Raw genomic sequence first — 12732 nt, 5'->3', positions numbered from 1 at the left:
AGAAGAATCTACCAGCTAAGCCCAGCTAAGTTTGCAGAATTGTAAGCAAAAATGTTCACTGTTTTAAGCCAGTAAGTTTTGGGGTGGCTTTTTACACTGTAAAAGATAGCTGCTGTGTGATAATGGAATAGAAGAGTCATGGATCAAGACCCAGTGACTATTCTCTGGGAGAGTATCATGTAGAATGAAATACAGCCCCGGGACCACAGCAAGCTTAGTCCAAACCTTCACTGTGTTGCTTTTTAAAAAAATATGTTTTTATTTATTTTAGAGAGGGGGAGTGGGAGAAACATCTATGCCAGAGAGAAACAACAATCTGCAGCCTCTTGCATTCCCCCTAACCAAGATCAAGCCTGAAACCCCGGCATGTGCCCTGACCAGGAATCAGAAGGTGGCTTTTTGGTGCATGGGCTTACACTCAACCAACTGAGCCACACAGGCCAGGGCTACTATGTTGCTTTCTTTTCTTTTTTTTTAACCTCTGTGGCCTTGAGCAAGCTATTTAATATTTCTGGGGCTCAGTCTTGTTATCTGTAAAATGAGAAACCTATTTCTTCCCTCACAGGATAGTTAAGAAATAAAATAATTGAACATTTGGGGCACATATTAAGTACTCACCAGACATCAGTTCTACTCCATTTCGTCCCTGTATCCCGCTCACCCCTTGAGGGGAAAGTGACCTAAACTACACTAACCCTTAAGGGCAGTCCTGTGACCTACTAAAGGCAGTCCTGTCACAGGTCTGGTTTTACTGTGTGTGTGTGTTCGATAAACAACCATTGAGTTTATATGAAAAGAGATAAATTGCTAAAATGCAAGTAACAATTTTTTTTAATGATGGCAGGTTTGGGGCCACATTTGAGTCTATATCCCAGACTGTCTACAGCTGCTTTTCCGGAGTATCGCGATTGTTTATTAGACTAAGCTTGGGCTATCAAGGATCATTGATATTACATTAGCTTATTTTACTGCCATATGCAGTTTTTTTAAGCAGAGAAGGCATGAAGGTATATATTATATTTCCATTTAATATTCACAAAAAAGTGTTGCTGTCTCAGTTGTTTGTAAAGTTCACTTAGGCAATAAGTGCATGTTTTGAGGCAGTACTGGATAAAATTTGGAGCTTTTTGAGTACTTATCTTTACACTGGAAGGTGATTTAGGGCCCTGGAAAAAAATAAGCTTCCTATTCAGTGTCTAAATAGTTAAAACTGTGCAGACACCAAGGTTCCAAGTCTCCTTAGAAAACACAGCAACATTCACGGTCCCACATACACAGACACACACAGACAGACAACACACATGTACACACAAACTTACACCCCTACACAAAACGAAGGACTAAGGAGAAAAGAAATAATCCTGCCCTGGGCTCACTTTTCAATTTGTAAAATGAGAAAGCCAGACCCCAAATTTCTCCAAGGTCACTTCCAGCTGAGTGGAGCAGACATCTCAGATCCTGTGCCTGTGTTAGCCCTCCATGGACAGTGAGATTAAAAACACAGGTTGCTTTCCAACAAAATTTTAATTGCAGAGATTTAAACAGAAACAGAATCAAAAGACTCTTTCAGAGTATGCTTTCCAATTTTATTTTTAATTGTTTTTATTGTTTCCATTTTATTTTAAAAGAGAAATGAAAGTTGCAATTTGCCAAACTGCAACACACCTTTTCTTGCCAATACAACTGCCTTAGCAAGTTAACCTAAAATAATTCTCTAAAATGTATTTTTAATGACAAGCTTAGATCCCCGAAATTTGTCTTAACTAATTTTTTCCTTCAGACCTCTTGAAGAGCTCTGAAGTTTCCATAGTTCAGTGCCAGGAGCGCTGCAAAAGAATTTGGATCAGTGTAGTAAGTACTTTGTGTTAATCTAGCTCAAAGTTGCTTTTCTCTCAATGGCTTAGGAGAGCCATTTGAATACTTTGATTCTAGTAATGAAAGTTCCAATGGGGAGGACAGATGAATGCTCATGTAATGTTTAGCCTATTAAAGTGGCCACATGCAGCTTAAGCAGAGTACATTCTTACCAAAGACTCTGAAGGGCAGGTCAACATGGAAGAAACATGAGAACAATGGAGAGTTAAAGTGAGTCTGGGAGTGTCCTTCCTCTCTCCAAATTAGGTTCAACTATAGTGGACATTTGTCATTGCCCCCTCTAATGCAGACAGTCTTTCTCTCTGTGTGCTTCCAGAATGCTGACTCACCCCGGGCTTCACAGTGGAGCATGAGCATTAGACAACTGTTTCTCAAACTTTCAGTGATGAAGAACCAGTTTGCTTTGTCTTCCATAAACCCATCCACTGTGGACTAACATTGTGCAAAATACAATACAAATGAATCACTGGGACATGACACACACAAAAAAACATACAAAATACAAGCTTCAATTTTTTATTATTACTCTGTCCAATTGAAATAAAATTTCTAAACATCCTCAACTTCTACACTTAGCTTGCTGCTGATAATAAGAAAAATGTGAGTGCAGACGTTGGTCCATGGACTACACTTTGAGTAGCAGTGACACAGGCTTGGCTAATGGTATTCTCTGGTTCCCAGTAATTACTTCAAGAGTGTTCTTCTGACTGAGCCAATTTCATTCAGTGGAGTATTTGGATGTTAGTTGAGAACACTGGGATAACCATTGTGTTTTTCCTGCCAGGATGCCACCTTGGGACAGCAAGAGAAGCTGATTGGGAATGAGTCAGCACTGAGAAGGCAGAATCAAGAGATGGCAAGTCAGAAGCTCAGTCTACTCCTGTATTGTGGAGAAATATAAGCCAATAAAGCATAATGTTGGCCAAAGCAGAATTCCTCTGGTTTTCTATCATCTGCAAGAGGAAGACTCCTATGTGACACAGAGATTAATTTGCATATTTCTCCATGAGCTCCCAACCATCTTCTCTTTTACCCATCATCTTCCAAAAGAGATCTGGGTTTTTCTTTCTTCCAGTTGTGAAAACATCAGCTTCCTACTGCCCTCAGTACAAAGTTCAAGCTTCTTAAACTGTCATTCAGTATCCCCAACAATTCTGTCCCTTCTATTTTTATAGCCCAATTTTTTGTTACTTTCATCCCTCGGAACTTACCTTATGATTTACTTTGACCAAACATGTCCTTTTATATATGTTATAGGTTTGCTCATGTTCCCTTGGGCTGCACTGCACTTCCTCTACCCATACCCTTCTCTGACTTTCTAAAACTAGAACCTTGAAAACATAAGGTGTTCATTATTTTTAAATATTAAGCATCACACATCACCAACATTCCTGCTGATTCAGTGGCCATTTTTGAGAGTGTTGACAAGAGGGAAAATTGATGACCCAATATTTGATAAAAACTGCATTTAGACCCCAAAGATCTCATTTCCGAAAGAGTCTAATGGTCATAATACCTATATTTCAGAAAGCATCAAGCTTTAACAAAGTATGACTTTAAGTCAGTGCAAAAATAAATAAGCAAGAGGTAAAACATACATCTGCACCAAAACATGTACACAAGTGTTCTTACCAGCTTTATTCATAATAAGCAAATGCTAGAAACACCCAATTGTTCAACTGATTAATCTTTAAACAAAATTGGGTATATCCATACAATGAAATATCTTCTATAAAAAGAAATGAAGTAATGATACACACTACAACGGAAACAAACCTGGAAAACAAGCTAAGTGAAAGAAGCCAGATATGAAAGGCCACGTATTGTATGATTTCATTTGTATGAAATGTTTGGAATAGACGCATCTACAGAGAAAGTAGAATAGTAGTCCCCCAGGCCTGGGGGAAATAAGAAGACTGAAGGGTAAAGGCTAAAGGGAACAGAGTTTCTTTATAGTGATGAAAATGTTTTAAATTTGATTGTGGTATAGATGCATAACTTTGTGAATATACCAAAATCCACTGAATTGTACATTTTAATGTGAATTGTATGATATGTGAATTATTTCTCAATGAAGTAAAGTAAAAAAAAAGGTCAAGTTTATAGGAAATTTATTCACAACTGCCAAAATTAATAATCAACCAAGATGTCAAAAGTCAGTGGATAAATTGACTGTGTTACATCTAGACACTGGAATATTATTTAGCATTGAAAAACAATGAGCTATAAAGCCTTGAAAAGGCCTGGAGGGATCTTAAATGTATATTACTAAGTGAAAGAAGCCAATCTGAAAAGGCTACACATGGTCTGAGTCCACCCAGATAAAACTCTGGAAATGGCAAAACTCAAGAGACAATAAAAAGATCGGTGGCTGCCAGACTTTAGGGGGAGAATGGGATGAACAAGCAGAGCACACAGGATTTTTAGGCCAGTGCAAATACTCTATATGATACTACAATGTTGATTACATGTCATTGTACATTGAACCAAACACAAAGAACATATTACACATGACATCAAGAGAGAACCATAATGTAAACTACGGATGTGGGGTGATAATGTTTGTTTATGTAGGTTCATCAGTTGTAACAAATGTCCTACTCTGGTGCTGAGTGTTGACACTGGGGAAGGTGGTGTGTGTGGGGTGGGGTGTCAGAGGGCAATCAGGAACTTTGCACTTTCTGCTGTATTTGCTGTAAACCTAAAAGTATTCTAAAAAATAAAGTCTAAAGAAGAAAGAAGAGGAGGAGGAGAGGGATGAGGACCGGAGGAAGGGGAAGGGGAAGGGGAGACCTCACAAGGACAGTCTCAGCTGGAACCGACTCTGACCCCCTTTCCTCTCCCTCCCTGCGCAACACTTACTAGCTTGTTGCCCTGTGTTTTCTGCTCTTATTTCTACATCTTGTCTGGTTTATATCCCTTCACTAGAGCTGAAGGCAGGTCTTACTTACTGCACTAAGACCTGCCTGAGGGCAGAGGCAAGGCCGTGTCTGTTAACATTTCTATGAGAAATACTACATAGTAGAATTTAGTAAAAGTATGTTTTAAATGAAATTTTAAAGGATTTTATCTAAGTTTCCTAGAGAGAAGAGTGACAGAAATTATTCTCTTGTTTTTTTCAGCCTTAAGACAGCCAAGAGGAGAAGGAAAGGTGGGGCACAGAAAGGTAAGGCTCTGCCTGTTCCACCTGAGCTCCCCAAGGGTGACCCTTCCTCTCCTTTCCATGAGGAACCAGGATCATGATTTCCATGATGTCAGTTGTTAGATACAGTTCCTCTCACAAAAAGAGCCCTCAGAGGAGAGGCTTATGGGAAGACAGTCAGAATCTGGGATACTTCTCAGATTCCTGCTCTGCTGTCCCTGGGTATGAAGCAGTGATGGGCCTGGGCCATGGGTGTTACCCAATAGGTGTTGAGAGTCAACACTTCTGTCTCCTGACTTTGGGAAAGTACCTTGACTTCAGGATGATCGGATTGTTCTTCCATGTAACTACTGACCTCTCTGCTTCACAGAGTGGTTTTGAGCATCAAATGGGGTAATGTACATGAAAGCACCTTATAAATGACACCACACACCTGGGAACCTTATTAATATCATCATTGACCATTTGGCCTCATCTCCTGACTCTTGGGGCTTTCAGGGTATAATATCCCAATGCTCTCCCCTAAAGGGACACCTTCATTACATGTAATCTACTCTCTTGGTTTCTTAGGTTGGAGATATTGTAAGAAGGACAAAGAGGAGAAAAATACACTCATCTATCCTTAAAAGGTGACTTGTCTTTCCCCTTTTCTCTTGATCCCTCTTTAGCATGTTCTATGCACTTGCAGGGCCTCAGTGCACCTTTCCATAGTCATGAGAGGGGTTGCCAGAGGAATGGGGATGTGAGTGAAGGCCTTGGGGTGAGTGCTGTGGATTATATTGTGATGGGGGGCAATGTGAAGGGGCAGCGGGCTTCTGGTGACTCCACCCGACCAGGCCAGTAGGTCCTCCTTTCCTTTTTCTGACCCTGGCTGTAGCTTTGTACCTCTTGTCTCCTCAGTCCCCTGGGCCAGCATCATGATACCGTCCACTTTCATCAACTGTTATGTCCAGACTCCTCCTGTGAGGTGTGTAATAACGCAACCACTGAGATGGATCACTGTCCTCATTGGCCCAGCAAGATGCTGCTCTGTCTGTGTTCCCCTCTGTGTGCCTTTTGGCTTCCACAACTCTGTGGCTGAGCCATCGTTCACTCTGTCCCCTGCTTTCTCAGTAGTCCCTCCAGGAAACCTAATACCATAGAGTCTACCTGACCCTTTCCCACCACCACCTTCCATTCTCTACCTTAACCCCGTGACTCTCTCAGGTAACTTTCTGTCATCCTCTCCCCTGGTCAAACTCTCCCTCCAAATCCTTTTCTGTCCATTGGCATATAAATTCCCAGTGCACTATTTCTCACCCCTACCCCTTACTATATACCATCTCCCAATGTATGATACTAAGATTATAGACACTGTTGTTCAACCAGAAGCCCCTCTGACCTGTCCATTACCTGAAATATCAAACTCTTCTCAGATTTGACCCAGACAGGTAATTCCACAGAATCAGTTACTTATCACCTACCAACAACCTTGTCCATTTAACCACCACCAGACTACACTTTAACTATGACTCAACCTAAATCCATTCACATTCCATCAAATCCTGCTCTAGTGAACTCATCTCCACACAGCACTAGTGCATTGTCCAATTATGTCCCTCAAGGCACTGACCATCCAAACCTGTCAATTTCATACTTTTCCTGTCAGGAAGCTCAAGTCAAAGACCCGTTGCCATCCACCTTGGCACAATGTGATTTCAATCAAGTTAAGGATGTGGGGTATGACTCTGAGAAAGACCTGAACAGCTACTTGATGAGTCTGTCAGGAGCAAATTCAATGGTGTCGGGACAGAGCGTAAGTCAGAGACAATCAGAAAATGCCCTGAAAGTACACTTGAGCAAGAAGTTTGAGGAAATCAATGAGGGTCAGCTTCCTGTCACAGTGCATAGTTCATGGCATGCTATCCAGCAGACACTTCCTGCACAATCCCACACCAAAATAAAACAGAGGAGTTTGCCACCATTAGTGGGTAGGGAATACTGCCTGAACACGTCCCAGGAGCTTTCCTTTCTTGGGTCCAGTGCACAGCAGACGGATCCCATATTACCAAGTTTCATATGAGGATGTTGTAGAGCCTTCCCACCAAAGTCCTTGAATCCATAGAGATCTTGAAATTGAAAGATACTTCCTCCCATTCCCTCTATGATTCCAAATCTTTCTCCTCCACCAACATGATTTCTGAGGTGGGCTCCAAATCAGGGGGCTTCATGCTCCTCAGAGGAACCTCTAAATGCCTTCATGAAAACAAAGTGGAAACAGCAAGTTAAGCTGCCTTCTTGAATCATCCTCAGCCTGCCACCTCACTCGTGGGCAAAGGACAGGAGACCCTGAGAAAATCACCCTCTTATTTCAATCACAGGCTGGCAGAGGAGACTCAGAGAACTCTGGATGATGGACAGACCCTTCTGCCTGTCACAAACAGCATTGTTGGCAAAGCAAGACAGAAATATTCTCCATAAGCCAACATTCACCCCAACCCAAAGCTGCACACAAGGAAGATGAGGACCACATATGACCCCAAAATTAGCATAAATTCTAGTGATAGAATCAAAGTGGGACAGGAAAAAACTATGGAGAATAAATCAAATCCTGTTTCTATGCCCAGTGTGTCCAGGAGGACATTCAGGCCTGAGGAGCTCCATGCTCTTCAATCCAAAACTAGTGACATCCTGACAACGAACAAGCCGGGAATCTCCCAAAGAATAAATGTGAATGAGAGTAAAGGAGAAACTACTTTGACCACTGACTACTCCGCCCAACCCAAAGAAAAATATCAGTTCTCCAAGGTTCTAAATCATCAGACTTTAAGAACAACTTTATTGTTGAGTTAAAGTTGAAGTTAAAGAAACAGAAAGCATAACCGCGCCCAAGACAAACCCACTGACATGTCCGGTGACTCAGACAGCTTGACTTACAAAGCCTCCCTCACTCAGGCTCAGGGTGTCTCCAGTGTGGACAGAGCAGCTCCCCAGGTGCTCACGTCCATTAGGAGAACAGAGGAGTCAGTATAGAGCAGAAGTAGGAGCTTTGAGTCCCAAAGCATGACTTAAGTTTGTGCCAGGGTAATAATTTCCCACCAGTTGCAAACTGAGGCCCACAGGCAACAAATCAGAAGAGCTTGGTGGAGGGGATGCAGGATGGGGAACATCCCAACCTAGAAGGAAGAGATTTCCTACTCAGGACGTGCCATTAGAGGAGAGGCTTGGGAGCAAGTCTTCCCAGACCCCATCACAGAAGGGATAGTCCCTTCTTGAAAGACATTTCATAAGTAAAATAAATCACTTTTTCCAATGGCTTCATCCTGGGATAAAATGCAAAAAGCAAGGAAACTCCCAGGAAAAGGGCAGCCCTAGATGATCTATAAAGGGCAGAGGCCCTGTTAAAAGTAGAGCTGCCTTTACTGGGACTACTGAAGCTCAGAAAGATTTGAAAGACTTTTGAAAGTGCTTAGAGGAGAAACTGGGGTGTCAGCATGCAGTGGATATCACCTGCCCTCAAGAGGCCCTTCCCTCTGCAGTGAAGTTTGGGAAAGCTCAGCACCAGGCAGTGGTGCTGGGCTGGACAAAGCCTGTCCAGGGGCATCCTTTCAACTCCAGGGGTCTCTCCTGTAAAGTGACAAAAACCAAGTCCTTCAACTAAGAAGCTGTTTCCTTCTTAAAGCTCCTACTTCTGTTCTATACATGCTCTACAAGTAGGAGACCAATCAGAGACAAGGACAAGCACCCACAGAAAGTTCTGGCATTAAAGGACCAGCTATTATATCAGGAGCACCCCCCTTCTGTGTCCTAAAGGGGGACTGTGCCCCATCCAAGCCCCACCTGCAGGCCTCAAGCTGCCAGGGACCTCCTGCTGCTCTCACCACTGCTGGAGGTATAGTAGAGATCAATCTCTACTATGTAGACAGAAAAAGATTCTACAGTCTTTCCAGGGGAAAAGATTTCCCACCTCTAGTAATTCCCTTCTTATGGAGACTATATATTGATTTGCCCTAATAAAAGTTTTACTAATAATAGTGATGTCTTTTCTGTGAACTGTTTTGGGAACATGGGTTCGTGGTATCTCAAGGCTTGTGCTTAAGGAAAGGAAGAAGTTAGTGCAGCTCTTATTGATTGCTTCCTTTGGCTTCCAAAAGTGACCAGCCCCCTGGAGCTCTTGTTGAAAAATAGGTAGCATGCCCCCTTGCCAAAGCCCATTTCCTCCCTGATGAGGCTGAAGAGATAGTCTCTGTCTCCTACCTTCTAGCTTAACCTTAATGATACTGCAGAGCAGCAGACACCTTCCCCCATCAGGGATGTTTAATATCCTTTTGAACAGCAAAAAAGACATGCCTTCTATATCTGAAGAAGATGTAGAACAGGTATATTTTCCAGAAAATATCAGTGGAGAAGACATGGTGGCTTAATCATTACTTAGAAGTCAGTGAGCTGAGGAGTCCACAGGTAGGTGAATCCTGAATGGGAGTATTTGGGGGTATATGGCTGCAGTGGATCCTGGGCTGGTTGGGAAGGATCTAGGAACGGCATAGATTTGCTTAAAGATTTGTCTCATGGGTAATATTAATGTGTTGGAGAAGCATATGTTAACCATGACCCTGAAGTATCCATAAGGAAAGTCACCTTGGGGAAGTCTTTCTTCTCTCTGGGTATTTCTTCAAGCTGTGGGATTGATGACTTCTTATTTTTTTTGGCTGGACAAAAACATCACTCATCTATTGGTGGGATGAATGTTAAACAGGCAGCCACCTACCTCCCAGTCTAAAATAAATCTGAAACCTTGCTGACTTCATTTATTAAGTCTAGTAGTTTTTTGGTGAAGTCTTTAGAATCCTCTATGTACAATATCATGTCTTCTGCAAATAATGACAGTTTAGCTTCCTCCTTTCCAATTTGGATGCCTTTTATGTTTTCTTCTTGTCTGATCACTGTGCCTAGGACTTCCAGTACTATGATGAATAAGAGTGGTGAAAGTGGGCACCCCTGTCTTTTTTCCGTTCTTAGGGGAAATGTTTTTAGTTTTTGCCCATTGAGTATGATGTTGGCTGTAGGTCTGTCATATATGGCCTTTATTATGTTGAGATATGATCCCTCTATTACCACTCTGCTGAGAGTTTTTATCAAAAATGGGTGTTGGATTTTACTGAATGCTTTTTTGCATCTATTGATTTGACCATGTTCATGGGTTGGAAGAATTAACATCATTAAAATGTCTGTATTACCCAAAGCAATCTACAAATTCAATGTATTCCCTATTAAAATACCAACAGCATATTTCACAGATCTAGAATAAACACTTCAAAAATTTATATGGAACCAAAAGAGACCCTGAATAGCCGTGGCAATCCTGAGAAAGAAGAACAAAGTTGTAGAGATCACAATACCAGATATCAAGTTATACTACAAAGCCGCTCTATTCAAAACAGACTGTTACTGGCACAAGAACAGACATATTGATCAGTGGAACAGAACAGAGAACCCAGAAATTGACCCATGCCATAATGGTCAATTAATATTTGATAAAGGAGGCAAGAACATACAATGGATTAAAGACAGTCTTTTTCAATAAATGGTGTTGGAAAAATTGGACAGATATATGCAAAAAAATGAAACTAGACCACCAACTTTCATCATACACAAAAGTAAATTCAAAATGGATAAAAGACTTAAATGTAAGACATAAAACCATAAAAATCCTAGGAAAAAACATAGGCAGTAAAATCTCAGACATCTCTCATAGCAATATGTTTGCTGATACATCTCCTAGGGCAAGAGAAACTAAGGAGAAAATAAACAAGTAGGACTACATCAAAATAAAAAGCTTCTGCACAACAAGAGAAACCATCAACAAAACAAAAAGGGAGCCTACTGTATGGGAGAACATATTTGCCAAAGACACATCTGATAAAGGGTTAATATCTAAAATATATAAGGAACTTATACAACTTAACAAAAGGAAGACAAACAATCCAATTAAAAATGGACAAAGGACTTAAATAGACACTTCTTCAAAGAGGACATACAAATGGCTGAGACATATGAAAAAATGTTCAAAGTAGCTAATCATCAGAGAGATGCAAATTAAAACCACAATGAGGTATCACCTCACACCTGTCAGAATGGCTGCCATCAACAAGTCAATGAACTACAAGTGCTGGCGAGGGTGTGGAGAAAAGGGCACCCAGTACACTGCTGGTGGGAATGCAGACTGGGGCAGCCACTATGGAAAGCAGTACGGAGTTTCCTCAAAAGATTAAAAATTGACCTGCCATTTGACCCAGTGATCCCACTTCCAGGAATATATCCTAAGGAACTCGAAACACCAATCACAAAGAACTTATGCACCTTTATGTTCATAGCAGTGCATTTCACAATAGCTAAGATTTGGAAACAGCCCAAATGTCCATCAGTAGATGAATGGAAAAAAAGCTGTGGCACATTTAGACCATGGAATACTATGCAGCTGTAAAGAGGAAGGACCTTTTAGCCTTTGGCACAGCATGGAAGGAACTAGAAAGTATTATGCTAACTGAAATAAGCCAGTCAGAGAAAGACAAGTACCACATGATCTCACTTTTGTGTGGAATATAATAAACAAATAATAAACTGATGAACAAAGTGGATCCAGAGACATAGAAGCATGGAACAGACTGAAGGATCTCAGAGGGAAGGAGGGGAGGGGGTGTGGGTGGGGAGAGATTAGTCAAAGGACTTATATGTTTATAAGCATAACCCATGGACACAGACATTGGTAAGGGGAAAGCCTGGGGTGGGATGGATGTGGGGTGGAGGGGATCAGTGGAGTTAAAAAGGGTTATCTGCAATAGTCTCAACAATAAAGATAAAGAAACATTAAAATAAATAAATAAATAAATAAATAAATAAATAATAAATAAATAAATAAATAATAAATAAATAAATAAATAAATAAATAAATAAATCTGAAATTAAGGAAAACATGTCCTAGACCAAGCAAGAAGGTAAGAAAAAATGAAGAGGAGAAAGAATGACCTTGCTGGTGGAACAAACTTTACATCCATCATCCCCACACTATAACCTTTTCTTGCTCCCAGGTTCCTTAAACTGATCTAAGCCCCACCTGCCATGGCTGATCAGGGCACTGCACAGCCTACTGATGCCTCACACCAAAAAGACATGGGCTGTTTCTTGAGTCCTAAAACAATATTTGCAGGGATGTCATCAGGCACAGCATCCCTGTCTTGGTGCCTTCCTTGCATCTGTGCTTGATGGAAATAGGCAAGATTTTGCTCTTAGTGTGTATATGTCACCTACAGGATGGAGATGTCATTTTTTATATTCATGGCTTTGGGGTAGCTATAATAAATCTCCCCCAGAACACCTGGAGCTCATGAACCAGAGGTGAGTTCTAGACTGTGCACCAGGGTTACAGATGTTTGAGGGCTCACCATGGACCTCCATGGGATGCTCTCTTTGGCTAAACCTGCACACGTACCACCCTTACTGTAGGGGTCTGCAGGAGAGCCAACCCTACTTGTAGAGACTGAAACACAAAAATGGAATGAGTGTCCCACAGAGCACTTGAGATAGTTTTCCCAGTAAGCCTTGTGAATCCTGAGTGTCAAGGAAAAACAGCAGCAGCAACAACAAAACACAAACAAACAAAAACAGACGTCCACTAGAAACCTGTCTCAAAACCACACTCTTATCTTTTGTACAGAGTTATGCCATTGTCCCTAGAA

General features: G+C 41.3%; 1 pseudogene; it reads left to right on the top strand.

Moving 5' to 3' along the window:
- The first annotated feature begins 6524 nt into the window (after nucleotides 1-6524).
- LOC148091829 (spermatogenesis-associated protein 31C2-like) lies at nucleotides 6525-7849 on the top strand (annotated as a pseudogene).
- The last annotated feature ends 4883 nt before the right edge of the window (nucleotides 7850-12732 follow it).

The sequence above is a fragment of the Miniopterus natalensis genome, chromosome 12 (genome assembly GCF_054644295.1).
Source record: "Miniopterus natalensis isolate mMinNat1 chromosome 12, mMinNat1.hap1, whole genome shotgun sequence".
NCBI classification, from domain to species: domain Eukaryota; kingdom Metazoa; phylum Chordata; class Mammalia; order Chiroptera; family Miniopteridae; genus Miniopterus; species Miniopterus natalensis.
This window is presented reverse-complemented; position numbering and strand designations above follow the sequence as displayed.